This window comes from Choloepus didactylus, chromosome 1 (assembly GCF_015220235.1).
Source record: "Choloepus didactylus isolate mChoDid1 chromosome 1, mChoDid1.pri, whole genome shotgun sequence".
NCBI lineage: Eukaryota > Metazoa > Chordata > Mammalia > Pilosa > Megalonychidae > Choloepus > Choloepus didactylus.
In genome coordinates, this window is record NC_051307.1 from 16,697,314 (window position 1) to 16,720,773 (window position 23,460).

The 23,460-nt window shown below is 42.8% G+C and overlaps 1 protein-coding gene across 2 annotated transcripts in view; it reads left to right on the forward strand.

Annotated features, from left to right (window-relative positions):
• The first annotated feature begins 21,877 nt into the window (after positions 1 to 21,877).
• TIAM1 (TIAM Rac1 associated GEF 1) overlaps positions 21,878 to 23,460 on the forward strand; it is a 204,945-nt gene continuing 203,362 nt past the window's right edge. For both annotated transcript variants that reach the window (XM_037832689.1, XM_037832706.1), the window contains exon 1: positions 21,878 to 22,006. The gene's annotated coding sequence lies outside the window, so the exon portion shown is untranslated. The remainder of the gene's footprint in view (positions 22,007 to 23,460) is intronic.

Here is a 23,460-nt window from a genome sequence, read left to right on the forward strand (position 1 = left end):
CTATCTTGCAATGTGAAAGCTTGGTTGCTTTTTCTTCGCTTTTCAAACTCCTGGCCACAAATAGGAAGCCTACAGAATAATTTTGGATTTGAATTTTTAGAATTTGAAATCAAGGCACACTGTGGCACGTTAATTAGAAACGTTACATATGTGGCCCAACTATGAAATTCAAATTATATGAATAATTTGTGTAGCTACAAACAGTAAAAATTGCAGGAAAGGTTCACGTGGATGTTTTGAAAAGGTGGAAAGTTTAAAATAAATTATTTTGAAATATTATAGGCCTTATAAGAATGGGGCCCAAGAAATGAAATAGGGAGTCAACATCAATTTAGAATTTTAATTAAAATCTTTCATGAAGTTAATGTGATTGGTGAACTTCTTTTGTTAGCTTATCATCAAGTTGATTAAGTTCCTTTAACATAATATAAATGAGTTAATTTTTTCAATATGAAGCTTTGCATCTAGTTTCTGTCTAATACTGGGACAAGTCTCCCATGATAATTTGTATATGGACTATTTTTGGGTTTCAGCACATTGATTGATTGAAACTTGCTCAGCACTAGAATTTGCTCTGTAGGTCTTCATTTGTGGTCCATGAAGCAGTTTAGAGAAGAAAAACGGCCATTAAAATTATATTGATTAAGTTTGAATTTATTTCAAAATAAAAATTAAAAAAAAATTATGTTGAGATGATTCCAAACAGTGTGTCATTTGAAGTTAAAATATTATCATATAGGTGGGCCATGAGGATGCCAAAAAAAACCAACACACAAGAACGAATCTGTAAATAATGTGAGCAGTGAGCCCTTCTAAGACTTGACGTGATCAACGTGGAGTTACGAAAACTGTGAAGGAACAGAATGTTGCTGTCTTGGTTGTAAAGGAGTGGCTGAGTCCTGTCAGATTCTCTGGCTCCCCCTATCTGGGCTGCACCTTCAGTGAGAAGAAACTATTCTTGCCAAATTCATTTGAGATTAAGTTTGGGTCGAATACCAAGGTATTCAGTTTCCGTTGCTATGGAGATTTCTTCACAAAGAAAAAGAACACAGATACATTTTAAATGGATAGCCAGAGAATTAAGAAATGTATTTTGCTATTTTCCGTCTATCTGCCTGGGTACTTCTAGTTCCATTCTGTAGATTTGTAAATGAAATCTTAGTATGACGTGATTTGAAATCAAGCAAAGAGTTACGGTGGCAAAGCTGTGTTGCCACTCTTAAAGCCCTGTGCTCTGTTTGCTGTTCGTAGTGTTGATAATTGAAAAATACCGTTGAGCCCTGTTTTAAGGGCACGTTGCTTGGGTGGGTGGGGATGAGGGCAAATGCTGACCCAGCCTGAGCTGTAATGTTAGTGTCCTCCCCTCCTCTCCCTTGCCCTCCCTCCTTACCTTCCTTTGGCCCCCGGCATACTTTAAGTCACTACTGTTTTTAGTAGTCCCTAAGTATGTGTATTAGTTTTCTAATGCTGCCATAATAATGGACTACAAAATGGATGGCTTAAAGCAACAAAATTTATTCTCTCAATGTTCTGGAGGCTGGAAGTTTCAAATCAAGGGGTTGGCAGGGTCATGTGCTGAGGGCTTTAAGGAAGCATCCTCCTTGCCTCTTCCTGGCACCTGGTGACTCCCGGCAGTCCTTGGCTTGTAGCTGCATCACTCCAGTCACTTCCCCTGTTGTCATGTGGCCTTCCTCCCTGGGTATCTCTCTGTGCGTCCTCTCCTCTTCTTACAAGGACACTAGACATTGAATTTAGGGCCTTCCCTAATCCACTATGACCTCACCTTAACTAATTATTGCTGCGAAGACCCTTTTTCTAAATAAGGCTACATTCTGAGGTTCCCAATAGACGTGAATTTGGGGGGAGGGTATTACTTAACCCACTCCAGCATCCTGTTTTTAATAGCCCCTGAGTCTCTGGGTAGCATATATTTACTGTAGAAGGCCGTAGTATATGGCTATAAAATGCTGGTCTTGAAGGTGACATTAGCTTTCTCCTGAGGTTTGGCTGGTAGAGAAGAATGGGAGGGGCAGGGGGGTGCTGCAGAGAGCTCACTGAGTGTCGATTCTGGCACTCGAGCCAAGGGTCACACGCTCCTGGACCTCTGCTAACGTAGGGAGGGTCGTGTTTGCATCCATTTGGGACGTGTGTAAGTTCACTAACATCGATGAGGCCATGGCCAGAATTCATTCACCAGGTTCCTGCCTTTTTAATTCCCTGTTGTCTTTTATTCCTTCCCCTTTCCTCTCTGTTCTCTTCCTGCCACCCTCCTTATCATTTCGTTTGTTCATAGTCTTCACCTAATTTCTTCATTGGCTTTTACCTATTTCAAATCTCACCCCATAAGTCTCCAAGATGCCACCTCTTTAACGTGATAGACTAAGAGTTGCTCTTGGCAAGGGGCTAAATCCAGGGTCAAGGTCACCTGTGCAGTTGACTGTCTGTGAACTATGCCAACAGTCCCTAAGGACTAAGATTCATGGCCGTGGTATCCGACAGTGGGGGGTCTGGTTGTTGGGGTGGCCTCTCCTGGGGTTGCCCCTCCAGTCACACTTTGACAGTGGAATTCTGTGATCGTCGAGAAGTACGATTCAATTCAGGAAACAAGTATTGAGCACCTGGATGTTCCAGGTGCTGTGACAAGTGCTGGGGGTATAGAACTAGGCGAGACAAGAGACCCTGTCCATAGGTGCTTAGAGCCCCATGGGTGAGACAGACATGTCAGCAAACACACAGAAAAGAGTATGATAGAGGCAGAAGGAGAGTATACACAAAGCACAGAGTAGGACAGTTGTCGGGGTTGACTGAGGTGATCTTCTCTTCTTGTCACAGACTCTATCAAGGGTCCTTAAACCCTGGCCTGCAGGCCAATTCCTGCCCCCCTTCTCTTTTTGTAAGGCCCACGAACTCAGAAGGACTTTGATATTTTTAAACAGCTGGGGAAAAATTGAGAATAATAATAATAATAATTTGAGCTTGTGAAATTTATATGAAATTCAAATTTCAGTGTCCATGAAACAAATTTTATTGGAACAAAACCCTGCTCATTTATTTACAAATCATCTACAGCTGCTTTCGCCTTGTGACGACAGAGATGGCACTGTCAGCAAAAGCTTAAAAAATTTAGTATTTGGTTCCTCATAGGAAAAGTTTGCCCACCCCTGGGCTATACCATTATCCAACAGTTGTGGTCCCGGCTGCCTGGCCCCTGCTTGCCCCCACCTCCATCAACACATGCCCACTCAGTTGTGACTGTCACCATTCCCTTATCTGTCTGTCCATCCATCCATGCACCCTGGCATCATGGCCTCAGCTGCTCCAGGACCTGCTTATAGAGGAGAAGACAGAACAACCATTCCTGCAGGTAGAGCTGCACTTCTTTCTCCATCCTTGGCTGATGTTCCAGGATGTTCTCAATCACACCATCCCAGACTCACACTTACCCTCCTCGACTTGGCACCACTGTCCTCAGTTACTGGTTGCAGTAACCGCATGGAGCTCGTCCATCTTCCCTGCAGATGCTGGGGGCAGGCGTGGGTATTCAGCCCAGGCCTTTGAAGGGCTTCTCATTTGATCACAATTTCAGTGTGAGAAATGGCGCTGCATTCATTAAGCTGGAAGAGAGCTCTCTGCAAGCATTTTTATTGTTAAATGGCCCTTTGCTTAACTAATTTTCTCCACCTGGGATACTTTTTATATTTTGTGGCCCATAGAAATGTAAAACAATTCAGTGCTGGGGCCTCTGAAACCACTCTAGGAACTGGGGAGCCTGAGAAGCTCACCATGGAGCTGCTTAAGAAAGCAATTGGTTGGTACAACTGTGAAGGCCTTTTTGTCCTCCTGTAAAACGCCAAAATTAATGTATGTTATTAACCAAGATAAAAGATGTGTGAAGTCAACACAAACTACTTCTGCCACCCCGCCTAGCAAGTGACCATCCCTGGAGTTGTCATAGGGCTGCCCTCCCCACCCCCAGACTTTCTCTCATGCTGTTTCTTTCTTGAAATTGAGCACCACTGTTCTCTCTTTAAACAAAGTGCTTCAGAAAATATGCAGGAAGAAGCCTTTTTTAAATTTCCTTCCTGTGGTTCCTTTGCATGTTGTATGGTTTTTAGAGGCACTTATTTTGGCTGTCCCAAGTGCAGAGTTTCCTCGAAACCAGAGTGCTTTCTTTTGGAAGAGCTCTAAGATTCTAATCTGGAAACTGCAAAAGCATCTCCAACTGCTGCTTCATTTTCTCTTCTTAATTTGGGGGTGATCAGCATTCTTACAGAAGAGAGAAAAAACCAAGATCTTCAGCATGTGGCTATTCAACTTTTAGAAAGGTAAAATGAAGATTAAATAAAGAAATAAAGAAGGATGTTAGTTGGGGAGAAAACATTAACATACAGTTTGAAAAGAAATAGAGAAAGTGTACAGACTAACTATATATTTATAAATACACATATATATATTTACAAACATGTAGTATAGATGTGTTTTGTGGACAGATCTTTTCAGCCTTTCACCCCTATAAAACAATATCAACAATAAAATCATTAAAAAACAAACAGAAAAACAAAATCGTAATCCTATTAGTTGGAACTTTGGGTTACAAGGGTCAGAAATCCAATTTGATTTAATGCCAAAGTGGGAATGTATTGGCTCATGTAAGGATGAGGGCAATGCTTATTCCCCTGGTCGAGGGGATTAAGAAGGCACCAGCGGGTCCCTCTGTTTCTCATTTCTGATTCTCCCTGATTAAGATTAGTTCTTACAGGCCAGCTTGAACCAACTATGGACATGGTGCTGACAGCTCTAGACTAACATGGTCATTAAAAAAAAAAAAATCCCAAGGAAGTTCTCTGATTGGCTAACATGGACCATGGCCCCACCTCTGGACCAATCACTGTGTCCAGGGCTGGAGGTTGGATGACTACCCCATTCTCGATCACGTGCCCATCTTTGTGGTTAGGATCAGTGGAAGAAAGTACAGAGGTGCTGTGCAGAAAAAAAACAATCCTGCCCACAAAAGACATCAAAGAACTACATATCCTGTTATATAAGCTGGATGCTAATCAGAAATAGAGTTACTAACTGCCTTGCAGCGTAGAATAGAAAGATAGGGTGCTTGTTGCCTCCAAGAGGCAGTAGGCTGCCATTTCTTTACAAATAAAAATTTAGGCAGATTCATGGATAATGTATCCATGATTCATCATGAGGAGAAAGGCAACATGTTGGGTGGATGGCCTGAATCTTTGGGTTCAATGTGGGGGAAGATAGTCACACCTCCCCACATCTTCGCTGCCACCAGGTTGGAAGCATCAGGTCCACAGTTCATGGAGTCCAGTGGAGAGGAAATGGCGTTAAAAGGGTGGGTGCACTGTGCCCACCTTCATATGCTGCTTTTGTTTTTAAAAGAAAGTCATGGCAAGGGGCATATTCTTATGCCAGTCGTTGGGATTGAATCATGTCCCCCACAAAAGGCATGTTCAGATCCCAAACCCCTGGTCTTGTGGGTGTGAACCCATTTATAAATAGGACCTTTGAAGATGTTATTAGCTAAGGTTTGCCCAGACTGAATGTGGGTGGGCCTTAATCCAATATGACCAAAGTCCTTATAAGCAGAGGAAATTGGACCCAGAAAGAGAAGCCATGAGAGAGGCCAGAAGCTGGAAGTCAACAGGATGCAGAAGAGACGGGAGAAGATGCTGTCATGTGCATTGCTGTGTGGTGGAAAAGCCAAAGACCTCCAGGATTGCTGGCCAGCCAGATGACACCAAGAAAGCAAGTCTTCTGACCTCTGACGGCACGAGCCAATGAATTCCTATTGTTAAGACAATCCATTGTATGGTATGTGTTTTAGCAACTAGGTAACTGAAACACTAGCCATGTATATATATGTATATATGCATATCTACATATATATATGCATACATACATATATGCATACATGCATGTGTGTGTATTCATACACACACATACACATGAATGATAATATTACCTAAAGAAGAATCATCTGCATCTATGACCTATGACCTATTATTAATTTAATAGTTGGAGAAGAAAACCCTAGTGACCAAAGTGTCTCCTTTAGAACAAATAAGTTACCTTATCTGGCTTTAGCTGTCTTATTCATTGAACTTTGGGGGAGATTTAATGAAGCAGTGATATTTATTCATGCTTTTGTATTTATAGCCTAAAATGAAAAAGGATTTCTTATTTTTTGGGGGGGTGGTGGTTAATATTAAATGCAAAATATTTTTCTCCAAGACAGTTTTGTTTTCCTGTGGATTTTATGTGTTCTTCTTAAATTGTGGAACATACTACATATCCAGAAAAGTATATAAAACATGAATATGCATCCTAATGGGCAGTGTGTTCATCACCAGCTTAAGAAAATGGAGCCTTGTTTAGTCCCCTACCTCACACCATATACAAAAATCAACTCAAATGGATCAAGAACCTCAATATAAGAGCTGAAACTATGAAACTCTTAGAAGGTGACATAGGGACAAATCTTTATGACTTGGGATTTGGCAGTGATTCTTAGCTGTTACACCAAAGGCATGATCAGTAAAAGAAACAGTAGATAAATTTGACTTCATCAAAATTAAAAACTTTTGTGCATCAAAGGAATTATCAAGAAAGTGAAAAGACAACCTGTGGAATAGGAGAAAGTAGTTGTAAACTACGTACTGCGCAAGGGCTTAATATCTTTTATAATGGAATGACAAAAAGACAAATAACCCAGTTAAAAAATGGGCAAAAGACTTGAATAAACATTTTTCCAAAGAAGACATATATGGTGGTTTGGAGCTGTGTGTACCCCAGAAAAACTTTCACATTCCTGTGGGTATGAACCCATTGTAAGTAGGACCGTGTGATGAGGTTCCTTCAGTTAAGGTGTGGCCCAGCCCAGTCAGGATGGGTCTTAATCCTATTACTGGAGCCCTATATAAGCAGAATGAAGTTCAGATTTAGAGGAAGCCAGAGGGAGCAGCCAGAAGCTAAACATCAATGGAATCAGAAGAGAAGAGAGAGACCAGGCTATGTGCCTTGTTGTGTGACAAGCTAAGGACCAACGATTGCCAGTAGTGAGCCCCAGAATGTCACAGTCTTTGCAGAGAAAGCGTTGCTTTGATGATGCCTTGTTTTAGACTTTCTCCTAATCTCAAACAGTGCAAATGAATAAATTAATATTGTTTAAGTCGATCCATCACATGGTATTTTCTTGAGAAGTCAAGGAAATGAAAACAATATAGAAATGGCCAATAAGCATATGAAAAGAAGCTCAACATCATTAGCCATCCAGGAAATGCATATCAAAACCATAATGAGATACCATGTCACACCCACAAGGATGGCTAATATTAAAAAAAATTAAATGGAAAATAACGTGTTGGAGAGGCTGTGAGAAATTGGAACTCGTATTTATTGTCGGTGGGAGTGTAAAATTTAGCAGCCTCTGTGGGAAGCAATATGGCGGTTCCTCAAAAAGTTAGATGTAGAATTACTATATAACTTGCCAATCTCACTTCTAGGTATATATCCCAAAAGAAGTGAAAACAGGGTCTGAAACAGATGCTTGTACACCAGTGTTTATAGCAGCATTATTCATGATAGCCAGAAAGTGGAAACCACCCATATGCCCATCAACAAATGACTGGATAAACAAAATGTGGTACCTACACACATTAGAACGTTATTCGACCATAAGAAAGAATGAAGTTTTGAGACATGCTGCAACATGGAAGAACCTTGAAAACATTATGTTCAGTGAAATAAGCAAGGCACGTAAGAACAAATATTGTTTGATATCACTTATAAGCAATGACTAGAAATAGCACACTAGCAGAGATAGGTAGTAGATAGAATTTAACAGGAGATGTGGAATGGGGGTAAGGAGAGTGTTTGGGGGAAAATAGTTTGGCCACTGGCCAAAGGCAGAAAAAAAAAAAGAGAGAGAGAGCAATAGCACCTCCTCTCATTCAATTTCGTAGCCCTAAAAGTGATCACTTTACTATCTAAACAAAATTATAGCATTTCTAGAACTCTTCCTAACAAATGATTACTAATCTTATTCATTTTCAAAGAGACTATCCACCAAGGTGGAGAGTTCAAGAACCATAGAATCAGTAAAACTCGAGAGGCATGGCTATCTGGGGGAGAACTATAATTTGACAATCTTAAAAACAATGCCTCTTAAACTTTAGCTTGCATGAGAACTCTCTTAAAAAAAAAAAAAAAGAAAGGGAACCTTGCCAGCCCTCCAGAAAAACCTCCCTTCCCACCCTCGTTACAGTCTCCTTCCCTACCTCCTAAAGATAACAACTTAGGCTTGACGTTTCCCGACTTTCCTGGAAATCAGATTTAGCTTTTCTTTGCACTGTCACTTCTCAAGTGTGCATACCAAAGCATTGTAGTTTAGTTTTGCTTGCTTTTGAATCTTACATGAGTGGAATCATACGTCATTGAATAATCTGAGTCTGGCTTCATTTCCTCACCCTTTTGTGTGTGTGTGTGTGTGTGTGTGTGTGAGAGAGAGAGAGAGAGAGAGAGAGAGAGAGCGAGAGAAAGAGAGAGAGAGAGAGAGAGTGAGAGAGAGAGAGAGTCATTTCTCTTCGTAACTCGTTTGTCCACTTTCATTGTTACAAAGTTTCATTGCAGGAATTGCCTGTAATTTACCCATTCTACTGCTGATGAACCTGTGAGTTAGTTCCACCATTTGGCTATTATAAATAATGCTGGAATGGACTTTTGGGACATAGTGCCCAGTGCGTATTCTTAGGAGTGGAATGACTGATTCTTCATCTTTTATAGATAAAGTGGTTGACCCAGTTACAGTCTCCCTAGGAGTGTAAGGGAGTTCCTGTGGTTTCTCGTCTTCAGGGAAACCATGGTATTATCAGTCATTTAAATTGTAGCTAGTCTGATAACAATAAGTGGTATTTCCTGGTTTTAATTTACATTTTTCTGATAACCAGTGAAGTTGAACTCCTCTTAAATTTATTGGGTTTTTGAATATCCTCTTGTGTGAACTGCAAATCACTTGTCCATTTTTCTATTTGATTGTTGGTCTTTTCCGTATTGATTTGTAGTTTTTTCCTCCATTTTTACATATTCTGTATAATATCCCCTTTTTGGCACGAGTTACAGATATTATCTCCCAGTATGGCTTGCCTTTTCATTCTCTTATTATTATTTTTTTAATAAATTAAAGTTTTTAATCTGAATGTAGTCAGAATTATCAACTATTTGTCTTTTGTGTGCATCCTATTTGAAAAATCTCTTCTTGCTCCAAGAGTACTTAGTTACCTTAGATTACAAACTCTTGCATAAACTGGGACTTTTATCCCTTCCCAGCTGATACAGGGGCATTAGAATATTTTAACTCCCTTTTACCCCCTACTGGTTTATATGACATTGTTGTTGTATGTATGTATTATTTATACCATTTTAAACCTCCCAAGATGACATCGTCATCGTCATAGTCTCATTATTATCACCCTCATTATTGCACGCATCTTTCTGTCTGTTTCTCTCAAGTTGCCCTTATTACATTCGATATAGAATTCTAGATTGGCAATTATTTTCCTGGACCCTTAGAAGACATCAGTTGATTATCTTCTGGTTTCCGTTGAGGAGTCAGAGTCAGCTGGCAGCCCCATTGGTGTTTCTTTGTAGGTTATGAGATTTTGTCTTGAGGGGCTGCTTTTAAGGGTATGGCACATCTAGGTTTAAATATCTTTTTACTTATTCTGTTTGCACTTTGTAGGGCTCCTTGAATCTGTAGATTGATACATTTTTTCTGTTTGGGGATATTTCCAGCCATAACTTTCTGCCCAATTTTCTTTTTTTCTGCTTATTATTTTCATTGTATTCTCTATTTCTCTTTCCTTCTCTTCCTGCATTTTTCATCTATTTGTCACTTCATGCTTCATCTACCAACCTAGTGTTGTGGAAAGGAAATATTATTTACTTGGTCACCAATTGTCTTTTAGGTCCTTCTGTGTCTAGGTACTGTCCTGGGTCCTTGGATTACTTCAGTGAACAAAAGAGGCAAAGATTTGAGAATTGCCATTAAACAATGAGCATAATAAATAATCAAATGACATGGTGTGTTAGAAGGTGGTAAGTGCTGTTGAAAAGTGAAAAAGTAGAGCTGCGTTAGGGAGGTCGGTAGTTCCAGGGAGAAAAGTTGGCCAATTAGGGTACAGAATTGAGAAGGTGCTATTTGAATGAAGACTGAAAGAATGTGAAGGAATTTGCTAATTGCATGCATAGAATGTTCCAGAAAGGGGGAGGGAGGGTATCTGGAAAGTTCAGGGGACGCAAGGAGGCCAAGTGTGACCGAAGTTGTGTGAACAAAGGAGAAGGAACAGCAGCAGAAGTCAGAGAGGTGACTTTTGGACTTAGCCTTTCACTTCTGGATTGAGTAGAGGAGTGATGTGATCTGATTTACAATTTAAAGGCATCCCTCTGGCTCCTAGGATGAGAAGAGTAGATGTCAAGAGTAGAAAACAGGAGATGGGTCAGGAGGCTTTGGTTGTAGTCCGGTAGGGAGAGAGCAGTGGCTCAGATATAGTGGCAGCAGTGGAGGCGAGGAGAAGAGATTTAGATTTGCATGTGTTTTGAAAGTAGACTCAAAGCAATTTTCTGACTGACTAGATGCGGGAGTGTGGGACAAAAGAGTTCAAACATGGCTCCAAGTATTTTGAGTGGACAATTAATTGGGAGGGTTGAGTTGTCCTCAGCTGAGATGGGAAAGGTGCCTGGTAGACATCCAGATGGATGTGTCAGGACATGGTTGGAAATTTGAGTGTGGATTCTGGGAGGAGCAGTATGAGTTGGAAATATGAATTGAGAGTTAGAATGTGGCTGGTATTGAAAGTCATGAGCCTGGATGGTATCACTAAGATTGCAGGTTAATTTCTCCAGAAGCAGACAGGGAGATGGCATGTTTATGAGGGCACAGCATCTGTGAAAGGGAGGGGTGGGATGAGGGAAGCTGTATTGGACAGAGGAAGAAGTCAAACTGATGCAGACCAATCTGGCAGGGAGCTCTGGAGCTACTCTTGTTCATCAGAGTTGTCCTGGGTGGACTGATGTGACTGGGCCTCTATCCCTGCCTTGCTCAGTCATTGGATATGGGCTTTCCTGGGAAGTGCCTCTCTGTACTCATACCGACCCTATAGGACTGGATGCCTGAAGGCAGCAAGGCCTTCCTTGGAGGGGATCTGGACAGCCATCCATGTACCTCCCCCACCAAAGAACTGAGAGTAGACAGAAGAAAGAGGAGGGCCATGCCCTGGTGCTTTCCAACATTTAAGAGGTCAGGGAAGAGAAGAGGACGAACCAGCAAAGACAAGCAGCAAAGGAGAAAAATAGTCCAAAGAATCATGGTGTCTTGGAAGCCAAGCGAAGTGTATATATGAAGGTGGAGCAAGTAATCACTGAGGTTCAATGCTGCTGATCTAACAGGTCAGGTATGATGTGGAATGGGAAAGAAGCCTTGGATTTACAAATGTGGATGTCATTAGTGACCTTGAGAAAAGCGTGTGAATGGATAGAAGTTTCATTGGAGTGGGTTTAAGAAACAATGAGAAAAGAAGAACAGGACACAGCAAATGGGGCTGCCTCTCAAGGTTTCTGCAAAGGAGGAGAAGAAAATAACAGCATATTTTAAAACTTATGAGGATGATCCAGTAGAATAGGGGTATTTGATGATTTAGAAGAAAGAGAGGAAAATTGCTGGAACATTGTTCTTGAATGATGGGGAATGGGTGGGATAAGACCTAGTCACATGTGGAGAGATTGGTTTTGGATAGGAGCATGGATCCTCAGTCTATGGGAATAGGCAGGAAGGTAGAGTACAGGGGTGCAGATAGATACTTGGAGGTCTACTGTAGTCCTTTCTGATTGCTTCAGTTTTTTCAGAGACGTAGGACAAAGGACATCAGCAGAGAAAAAAAATGTGGGGTTAAAGTTACTGGGGACTTGGGAAGAGAAGATATTGAGATGAGTGGGTGAGTGATGGACAGGGAACTGGGGTGTGGTTAGCCATGGCATTTAAGGGCACCCCTTAAGTTTGTGGCCATGAGTTTCAAGTGAGGCCATTCAGAGTTTTTTTCCCCCTTTAGCCACAGTCAACTGTTTGGGTGCAGGCATGAACAAGGGAGTTTGGGATTTAACCAAGTTGATGTTTTTGCAAAAAAAAAAAAAAAGTGAACAAGTAAGAGAGGGGTCAAGGGGTTGAGGGAAGGAATGTAAAAGTAGGCTGTGGAATCTATGGTTTGTCAAGGAGGAGGCTGAGGCATCCAGGATGTAAGGACCAGCAAGAGGTGGAGGATTGTTGGGGCTGGGGTATGAGAGGGAGTGGTCTGGAAAGATAGGAGGTGATGAGCTACGGGTGGGATGGGAGACTAATTGGTATCTTTCCCCCTTTTGTTAACAGCCCCATTTATTTCAGTGATTTAGCATTCAGCATCTTAAAAAAATTCTCAGTGAGTGTTATGGTATAAATTGAAAAGTCCAAGTATTGTGCATTATTAGAATAAATGTCTATTTCCCCCCCCGTTGTTCCTTCTTTGTCTCCTTGCTGTTTGGCAAGGACTCTGCTTCTGTGGCTAAAGGGGAGCTCTCAGGCCTGAGTGGTTTTGATTATGCTTCTGGTCTTCACCTACATCATGGGGTAATGGATTACTGTGACTCAATTTAAGTCAACAATATTTATTGAGAGTCTGCCATGTGCTCAACTCTCTCTCCTAGTCACTTGTGATTCAGTTGTGAGCCAAATGGATAAACGTTTCTGTCCTCAAACTGCTTACATTCTAGCAGAGTAGAGAAACAAAAACTGGGCAAATGTTTAGTTTGTATATAAAAGAGAAAACAATAAAGTAAGAAAGTGGGAAAGGAAGGGGTTCAGGGGTGGAGGTAGGGGTAGTGCCTGAGAGGGGGTTGCTGTAAAGGTGACACTGAATGAAGACTTGAGTCAAAGGCTACAGGTAAACCCAAGACAAGGACAAGTCCCCACAGGAGCAAAAAAAATGCATTGGAGGTCTGTCCTTATGAAAACAAAAACCCACATTCATGCCAAAGGCCAAGAATATTGTTTTGGGTTATGAAAACGGAATGAGTCAATAGGATCTGTGTATGTGCCAATATATCTACCTGATTGTAGAAATGGACAGTTCATTAAGAGCTACATTTGATTTTTTGGGGTGGTGGGTTGGGGGATGGTGTCTGGTGACTGCTCCTGCAGGAGGCTGCTGACTTCAGACCCAGCCACCCTGACTAATTTTTGCCACTGGAAAGTTATGTGTGCAAGGGATTACAGCTGTTCTTTTAATGAGCTGAGTTCATCTGTGGCCAGAAAAAGAACAAAGGCTCCCAGAGTACAGGGCTTTGGGAGGGGTGAGACATCTGAATCATAAGCCCAAGTCTAAGAAAGGTGTGTGAATTTCTTGCAGCTGAGAAAAGTAAGTCAGAGATGCTCAGCTCAGCAGGTTGGCAGCGTTGCGGTCCAAGGCTGGGAAATTCCTTTTCTCAGAAAACAGACAGCTGGGAGTGAGGGCTGGGCTTTGGTCTTTCAGGTGAGCCCACCCCATGCCGTAAGCATGTGCAACTCTTGGCACCTGGGCCGAGAGCAGTGCGTCATCCCCGTGAGTCACCTACCATGTTTTACTGAGAAATCTGGGAGAGAGTGCAAGCTGGCTCAGCTGCCAGCGAGATTCTGCTCAGTATGTGTTGCTTTGGATTGTGAACCAACATTAGCATTTCAGGAGAAGTGTTGTAAACAGATCAGTATAAAACTGTCCACCCAGTGGTTCATTATCTCTGCCCAGACTTTCAACTTGCTCTTGTGGGAGATCTTGGATCTGGTGAAGGAGGCCAGTGAGTACATGTAGAAATTACATATGCATGCATTATGCATAGTCATTGGCTATTGCCCAATTTAATTTGCTCATGTCACATACGTTTTTCAGGTCACCTTTTGCAGACAAAGTGATGATGAACTTCCAGGAGCTTCATGATGAACCGTAAAATATGTTGCTTGTCTATTCAATTTGGCCTTGAGATGGGAATGAGGTATGCTGTGAGTAAGTGCAGCTTTTGGGAATCAGACTCAGCTCTCTGACTTTGTGAGCCAAGAAGCTGTGAATAATGGAAATAGAGGTGATGATCATAATAAAAGCAAACATCACAGCTGGGAGGATGCTGGGGTCAATTACGATGACAAGACTGCAGCCCACATGTAGCAGTGTGGTGGTGCAGAGCTGGGGTCCTGGCTCGGAGGGCCCCAGGTTTGCATTTCTGTTCTGCCACCTACTTGTTGAGCAGCTTTGGGCTGTTCCCTTAGCCTCTCCGTACCTCAGTTTCTTTATCTGTAAAATGGGGCTGGTAATACTACCTTGTTGAGTTGTTGTGACGATGGGGTGCAAAAGTGGATGAGCAATCCCCTAGCCCAGTGATTATCACATGAAGTGTTCAGTAAATGCGAGAGTCCCATCATCACTGTTATCCTCTCAACGCCTTGAAGGAGAGGCTAGGCTCATTCTTGTTTTGCAGATGATGGTCTATTGCTTTAAAAGATTAGGTGATGGGGGATTAGAAAAGGGACACTAAGCTGGTCTAGGATTCTAACCCACACTGCCTGGCACCCCAGGCTGTGCCTTGACCCCTCTGAAATAAAAGCTTTTGGGATGCACAGTCTCCAAGAGTGTGTTCTATTAAAACATGTGCCCTTTTGTCTTTTCAAATGAAAATTTGCTTTTGATATATGTATATATATTTTTTCCCAAGTACTGTGGTTCTGGACTCATATCCCTCCCTCCCTGGTTTCTTAAGCAACTTTGAAGATTTGGGGCTGCAAGGGGTTGGTGGAGTCAGATCCACGGGAGACGTGTTCCGTGCAGCTGGATATTGTGGACGTTCTTGACATGAAAAGGCATGCCTTGTTTAACCTTTGTAATTGGGAAAGATTTCGTTCGATAGGTTAGACAATCCCATTCCATCTTGTACAGTCAGCGAAGTGGCTCTTTAGGTGTGATTAAAATCGTGGAGATTTGACAGGGAGAATAGGCACATTTTAAAGCTTGGTTAATGTGTATACATGAGAGTTTCGATTACTTTTCTAGCAGCGATATTTTTAAGAGCTACCTGTACCTGAGTAAATAGGTTGAAAATGATGTTAATTTTCTGCATCAGTAGAGACATATTTTAATTTCTCGGAGCTCTGTGGGTAGGACGTTTCCAACTAGGGGCGTCCATGTCTTTGGCTAAGTTGTCCACGTGACCTCTGGGCATGTGTGGATCTGTCCGCCGTCTCCACCAGGCTTTCCCCAAGGTCTTGCTAAGCCTGCTGCTATAATTTTTTTGGGAGGATTCTGGCTGCTAGTGATTCAGACTGCCTTCAGCCAGCCCAGATTGACTACATCCTTCAATCTTAGGTCTCCGAGCCTCTTGTTTGCTTATTTGGGGCCGAGCCCATACATTTCTTATGCACCCCCATATGATGGTTTGCTTATTAGTTCTAGATGGGCTCAGTTTATATTATTTTTATTATTATGTGCCTTTTGTACTATGTCGGGGCCCAAAGTTATACATGCATACACAGCATTTGATGTTTATTTTATGGAACTTGTTTTTAAAAAAGAGATGATAATTGCATGGTGGGCCATTCAGCAGATTCCTTTCAGCCGGTTTGAGTTTTAGGCTGCAGCTGCCCCTGCTTCATTGTGTGAGCCTGAGCTAGTCACTCAACCCTTCTGACCTCGGATGACTGAGTGATTAATCAGACCCCCTTTCAGCTCTTAAATATATGGATCTTTGACCCTTCATGGGTCTATTGCTATGCCTCGGGGCATGTACTATTTTGAGAGACAGGCCTGGTGTATTTCCTGATTGAAAATGATCTTTGCATGTTGAGCTTTCGTTTACATTAGGAAAAACGGCACCAAGTGCTCTTAGAGACCTCTATAGAGCCTAATGGCTTGGCTCTTGGAAGGGAAGGCAAGACAAGTGCATTCTTTTAGCGCAACTCTCCCCCCACCACCGTCACTCATTAGAAGTTACCTAATTTTAATTGATTGTGTGCCTTTCATTAGCAGAGAATCCTGTGGGGTGTCGGGTGTCATAAGGGGGAGTGTGGGTGTGGCCCTTTCATTTGACTGTTGCACCCAAGAGCTAGGCTTGTGGTTCCCATCCTGCATCTTCCCATTTCCCTCCTCCCCTCCTCCCCAAATATGGTTAGGTCCAAAAAATTTGAAATGACAGTTACCACTGTATCTTTAATATAAAAATAGATGCTGTTAATTCGGCTAGCCTTTTGTGCCAAGGGTATGCATGGCTCATGGAATCAACCACCCAAGGGCAAGCTGCTGCTGCCCCAAAGCAGAGGCTCTGGGGGGAGACTCAACATCTCAAGAGGTTCCTCTGTGGTTCTGGGGTCCGGGAAGGGGCTCCACACTCTTGTTCAGCGCACTTCTAGTGCTTGAATTGCACTTCACTTCAAAATAGCACTGTCTTCATTGAAACATTGTTTAAAAATATAAGCTTTGCGTATTTCCTGATTGAAAATTTGGATGTTTCGAGTTCCTTACCATTGAGGAAAAATGTTTGGCATGCGCCCCCTACAGAATCCCATGAGCCCATGCACCCCACGTCAGCTGGCACATATGTAAATTTCCCATTTTACCGAAGGGGAAACTAAGAGGTTTGCTCCGAGTTCTTCTTCTGGTAGTTGGTGGAGTGTAGACTGGTACCAGGTCTTCTAACTGCACACCCTCGCCTCGCCCACTGCAAAGGAACCTCCCCTCCTATGGGAACACTTCCGGACCTAGCTTTGTTACACGATAACGGTGAGGATTCTAGGGCTGTCCTGGCTACACATTCTTTGGAGAGAAGTCAGGAGTGAAATTAAAACTTGACTTTGTATCTTCTTAACTTACGTTATTCAGCATTATCTTACTTTTATTGCCAGTAATAATAATTAGTGTCATTCGTGGCTGCCGCTCAGGGAGACCTCTGAAAGATCCCACACCAGGGAAGGCCCAGATGCTCCCACCCCCACAAACCACATGTACCTCTTGTGCAAGGCGCACGCCTCACTGTGTGTGGGGCTGGGACAGCATCTGGTCCCATATGGTTTATTGCTCGTCGGTGCTAAGGGTTCACGGACTTTTCCTCTGCCTTTTTGGTTACCTTTATCCTCTGGGTGCACTTCCTCTCTTTCCCCCTCCACCCTTCTCATGGAAGCCGGTTATAAATCCAACTTCCGTTACAAGTATGAGGTCCGCCAATGAATCCTGAATCTTAGCTTTGGCATGTTAGATAAAAGTGGTTCTGCAAGGAAGTCCCATTCGGGGCAGTGAAAACAACGCAGTTTTAAAATCATGGAAACATATCGTTGGAAGATAGAGCTGGGAGGCTAGAGAAAATGAAATCAAATATCATCATCATGTAGTTGAAGAAACTGAAGCCCCTGGATTTTAAGGGACTTGCTGCACAGTTTTCTGCAGTGGCATTTAAAGGCTATTAGAATTTGCTTGGCCACACTTCAAAAGACCTTCTATTTTTGAGGACTATCTCTGCTTATTTGTTAGGTAACCAGTTTTCAGGTAGAGTAAACTATTTTAAGAGTCTTTAATTTTTGTTGGTGCAAGGTGTAATTTGAAATAGCCAAACCCTCTCCTATCACATCACATTCGAGACGGCACCCGAAGGAACAAAAGTTATTTTACTCTCAGAGAAAAGGAAGGCCTTGTTCAGGGCAGAACCAAGGGTTTTCAGAACATGTCAGTTTTCCAGAGCACAGCCTCGGATCACCGAGCATGGGAGTTGGTGGGATGGGTCCATATTTAGACCTTTAATCAGTTTCTAGTATAAAAAATTGATTTTGGCATTCAGCAGGTAGCCAACCACAAAATGTATTCATGAAAAACCCGAACTTCCATAGCGACACCATACAATTAAGGGGATCTGTATTTGGAACGGCAATTATGCTGGGAAATCATCTTTTTATTTAGATCCAGATAATTTGACCGTGTTAATTAACAGCCCTGTTGGACTTCACGTAACTTGACGAGAAGAGCACGCTTCTCCCCAGCTCTGGTGCTACTACGCTGTGGCTGTGCTGTTGCTGGGTGACAGCAGGTCCATGGTCAATCTTCCTTAGGCCCCCAGCGCGAGTTGGAGAAGGTGGAGGTATGTTCCATTGCAGGCATTGCCATCAAATTCTCAGACCTTGTCGGCCCAGCTGATGGCAACCCTTTTGTGTGCAGCTGCCTAAATTCCAAATCAGGTTGGTTCCAAAGACGCTGGAACAGAAATCCAGAAGATCCTAGCTTAAGGAGGCCACTCTTGCTATTGAGAACATAATTTCAGGGGAATTGAAAAAGCTCTTGAGGATGTAATAAAAACAGTAAGATAAAGACTGAATTAAAATCTTTGGGGGAAAATAAGCTCATTTTCAACTCTCCATAGGTCTTCATTTCTGACTGTAAATTCAGCTGACAACAGAGAAAAGAGGTTTAACCCTTTGTGATTTTTCTCCACACACCAAGTGTATTTTGCAACATGTATTTATTTGTTTTTTATGTAGTCCTCTTAATGTCTGTTTCATTTGCTCTTGCCTCAATATCCATTAACAGTACAGATACCTTAAAAAGGTGTCAAGGTTTATAGTTTTCTAAATATTTTTACATAAGTGTTTCATTTGAGTTAATGTGTGATTATTTTTGTAACTAGTATTATTTATCATTGTCCTCAGGTTTATCTTCATCTTGGGAAATTGTTAGAGACAAAAGACAACTGTGCTCCCTCTACTGGTTGCATTTCTTCAGAGCAGAAATTCTGTAACATTCACTCCTATGTTGGTTGTTTTTGGTGGGACTCGTAACTACCTTTGTGTTGTCTTTCTTTTTCCAAATTCACATGGCTTTTTAAAAGCAGAACTAGTGGCTTTCAAAACTACGTGGTAAGAAGGGGATAATTTTTAAAGAGGGATAGGGTGCTTTCCTTGCTACCCATTTGTTTAGTGGTGTGTGGAGGGGATACCCCAACTTTGCATTCCTCTGAGTGGGGGGCATGGCCCTCCTGCTTTGGTAGGAGAAGAGGCACACTCCCGGGGGGCTTGTGACCCCCATCTGGGGGCCTCTGGGGTTCACCTTTAGAGGGGCAGCCTTTTCTGGCTGGGTGTTCTGAAATCTGTCAGCCACTGAACGAAACCAGCACATTTTACATGTTAATTACAAACTCAGGTTGTAATGTAGACGCTTTAGGTTGCTTTAGACTCTTTACCTTAAGGTGCCCTGGGGAGTTCTCCAGAAGCAATGGTAGGGCACCCGTTATTTTCAGGCCTAAGAGATGGGAAGTCGGTGGGGACTGATTCAGTTCAATCCAACATGCATTTATTGAGCACTTACTGTATGTAAGGATTCAGGGGGATTCAAGATGATCAGGGTCATGTGCCCCTGCCCCTCTTTTGAGAAACACTGAAGGAGAAGGGGGGGAGAAAAGCTCTCCTCCCATTCTAAGCATCAATTAAATAATGTCAGAAAGAAGAAAAAAAATATGGCCTTCTAGAGTTAAGAAACACTTTTTAGGTAATGATGAGACAGAAAGCCTGTAGAAAAGATGTCTTCACTTTGTAAGACTATCACTTTGACTGGTAGACTTCATGCTGCTTACATCTACTCCCCCGCCCCCCACCTTTCCCAGGCGATTTGTAACTTTCTTTTTGATGAGGCTTAATGAGATTAAACGTCCTTCTTGTAAACAGAGTGTTTCCAGCCCAGGCTAATGATTGTCAACGGAAAAATGACTGATAGGGTCCAAGCCTTCCTTTGTCTTTCTTTTGCATCTTTGCATATTGTGCACCCCCCCATCCCACCCCCACTGTGCTATCTTGGATTTTAAAGCTCATACCACAGCTTTACATCATCTTCTTCCAACCCTCTTCTTGAGTATTTTCATTGAAGTCCTACAGAAGTCTTTAGCTGAGTGAGTTCATGGACCCCAAAGCTGTGTCCCAAACCACGGAGTGCTTTTCCACTTCTGAGCCCAGCGCCACTTTCTTCTGAGCCCACACAGATGAATCTCAGCCACGAAATACTACTTAACATTACGCAGATTAAACAAATAGAAATGTTATGTTTTATTTATAAGTCCCTGGAGAGTCTCTTCATAATGTTGATGATATATGGAATAAATTAATTAAATGGCAGCTGATGGTGAAGCCTCTATCCCAGTGTTTCTCAACAGCAAGATGATTAGCATTTGGGGTGAGATACTTTTTTGTTGTGGGGGACTGTCCTCTGCATTGTAGAATATTTCACAGCATCCTAACCTCTACTCATTACATGCCAGTAGCACCCCTCCTCCGCAGTTGTGATAACCAAAAATGTCTCTAGACTTGGTTAAATATTCCTGGGGGCAAAATCTCCTCTGATTAAGGTCTACTGGTCTGTCCAAAATTCTCATCTTTCATTCTGCTTCTCCAGAAGGCTTTTTCATGGGTGGTTTTTTGTCCATTTGTTCATTGAATCACTCATGCATTCATTTATCAAGTCTTTATTAAATTTCTACTTATGCCAGCGAAGGAACCAGGAATACAAGATGAACCAGGCATCTACTTCTTCTCATTCATATAGGTATGAAGAATATATGTGTACATATATATATTTGAGTCAATTTTGAATGCATCCTGGTTTCTACCCTGTAGATTCTTATTATTATCCTGAAAGTTCCCTTTTCTGAGTGTTGCTCCCAGGCTGTAACTCTAGTTGGCATTTGAGTAATTATGACTCCTTAAATGAATGTTGTGTTTCTGTTTCTGTAGCCCAGGTTTTTGAGGAAAGCCCCTACAGTGTGGGTCAGTTTCCTTGGCTTGCCACAGCTGTTACCTTGTAAAATGATAATGCTCTATTAATCTATCAATTTTATCCTTGAATGCTGCCCCCGTTTCAGATTCGGCCTCTCACTTGACACTGGATCTGCTGTTTCCTGATACTGTGATTTCTTTCATTCTCTTTAACCAGCCACCTGCGGCTTTATTCAACCTACTGGTCATTGTAAGTTTTATGTAATGAAACTTCTGTTTGGGAACCAAGGTCCACCCCAGCAGAGGGATACTCATTTAGCTGGTTTCTGGCAAATTCTGTTTAAGTTAGCATGTTTCCTTTACAATTTTTAGAAACTGCAATGTGAGAATGGCCAATGGGAAATCAGATTTATCACAGTGTTATTTCTAGGGGGAGGGAAGGAGAGCATATTTCAGGGAGGGGTTGACAGCTTTAACTATGTTGGTAATTTTTACTACTTGTGCTGGATGGCAGGCATTTCAGCATTCATAATATTATTTTAAAATATATTTTTGTATACCCAAAATATTTTGTAGTAAGTTTTAAAGAAAAAAAAATAGCCATTTGAGAGGTCTCTCTTTTTTTTTTTCCCGTCTGTTGCTCTTTTTATATAGATATGGGAGCTTGGGCTTCAGTAGCATAACTCCCCAAATTTCTGTCCCTCAGGGGAGAAGAGGAAGGGGAGGCAGTTATTTGAGAGTTCTAGCTTTTTAAATCCTGTAAGAGTTGCCTTGCTTACTTGTCATGTGGTGTTGAAAAAAATTTGACGGGAACTTAGACTGTCGGTGGGGTGAAGAGGTTCACCTATAAAATGGGCAAGTTCTGTTATAAATAAATTTCTCCTATGGATGTAAGGCAGCAGGGTCCCGGCGCTCGGAGGCTCTGAATGACAGCCGCCTGAGGTCTGGCCTCGCCAATTCCGAAGGGGAGAATTAAATTGGAGAAGGAGGCGGAGAGGAGGGAGGTGGTGATGGTGGGTGGGGAGGAGCGACAAACCCTCTCCAACACACCCAAATGACCAGATTCATCATAGCACGAAACTTCACAAGTTACACCCACTCCCTCTGCCAGAAGCCGAGGGAAGGCTGCTGCTTCCTCATTTCTGTTACTGGAAGTTTGAGAGATGTGAAGGCAGGAGAACATGTGCGCCTCGCTGAGCCGTGGTGAGCTGTAATTTTAAAACCGATTCTTTCTCCCGGCCAAATTTCGTGGTGTGGGGTGGCGAGGGGAAGTGGCCGATAGTGCAGGTCTGGACCAGAAGCGGCCGGGTGAGAGCCCCGAGGTCAGCTGGGGCTGGGGGAACCGTGCGCCCCCGAGCCCCGCGCCTGCTAAGAGCGGGCGGCGGCTCCATGCTGCGCCCCGGGCGCTGCGCTTTTCCTGCTGAGCTTGCTGGGGACGCCGCGGTTTACTGTGGTTCCAGGGGAAAAGGGCTCGGGGCTTGGAAAGCGCTTCCCCCTGTCTTCTGTAATCCTCGATCGCCTGGGATCCGATCGTCACCCTCTTGGGTGGGGAGGCTGCCGGATCATGTTACCCACTGAAGATGCGCCCTGCCCCGCCCCGGCTGCCCCACTGCCCGTTGAGTAATTACAGGTCACCGTGGTTGAAAATGAACCCCGGGAAAGGCTTGGGGTTGGAGTGAGCCCAATTACCTACCTTAGAAAACCTAAGCAGTGGCGCCTGACGGGCAACTGTCTCTCGGGCTTCTAGTGTAGGGCATGGAAGTCTCCAGCGTCTGTTAATTGTGTGTTGAAGTTAGTTCCGCTCCAGGCTCCTGGCTATTGAGGTGCTATTTGTTCATCTGCAACTCTTTGACAATGTCAGTCTTTTTGGCCTGCAGCTGGGTTATCTTCTGATTTGATTGCCTAAGTCCATTTCGGGGAGAGGGAGGAGGTTTAGGTGGAGAGTGGGACTACGTTGGGATCTTTGCTAAGGGACACTTAATGGCCCAGCAAAGGATAAACTTGGCCAAAGGTAAACTTTCTAACACCCGTTCCTTAGGTTCTCTTTTGAGCCCTTCTAAGAGCCTTCCTTTGGCATATCTGGCTTTTTGCTGCTGGCATCGAAGGTCAGATTGAGGCTTTTGGTTTTGACTGTTACATGCTTCACCCATTTCCTATCTGATCAGTGGTTTAGTAAGTAAGGCACAGCAGTCCCAGCAAGTTTTTGTTTTTGTTTTAATTTTTAATTTTTTAAAAGCAAATCCTTCATAATAATTCTTAGAGAATTTCCTTAGAGAATTGCAAGAAACAAAGGTAAAGAACTGTGTGGCTCTTGTTAAGCTTACAGCCAGGCCAAAAATTCATTTTACAGTAGTGTTTCTCCCGGTTATGGGGTCGGTGCCATTGGGAGGGAGTTAGATGATGTCATCATCTTCCCAACACCAGAGCAGGTGTCTTGGCGTTCTCAGCATACCTGCCTCGGGAATTTTGGGGTTAAGGGGACAGGTTGCTGTGGCTGGAGTTTACTTAGTTTACTTTGACCCCCAGCTTCCTTGAGGTTAAAGATACAGAAGTAAAAGGAAATTACTTTTAAACCAACGTAGATATGTCTGGGGAAGAGCGACAGGTTGCACAATCCAGTGCTCTGACACCTGCTAGAGATCCGTGTTGCAATTCCC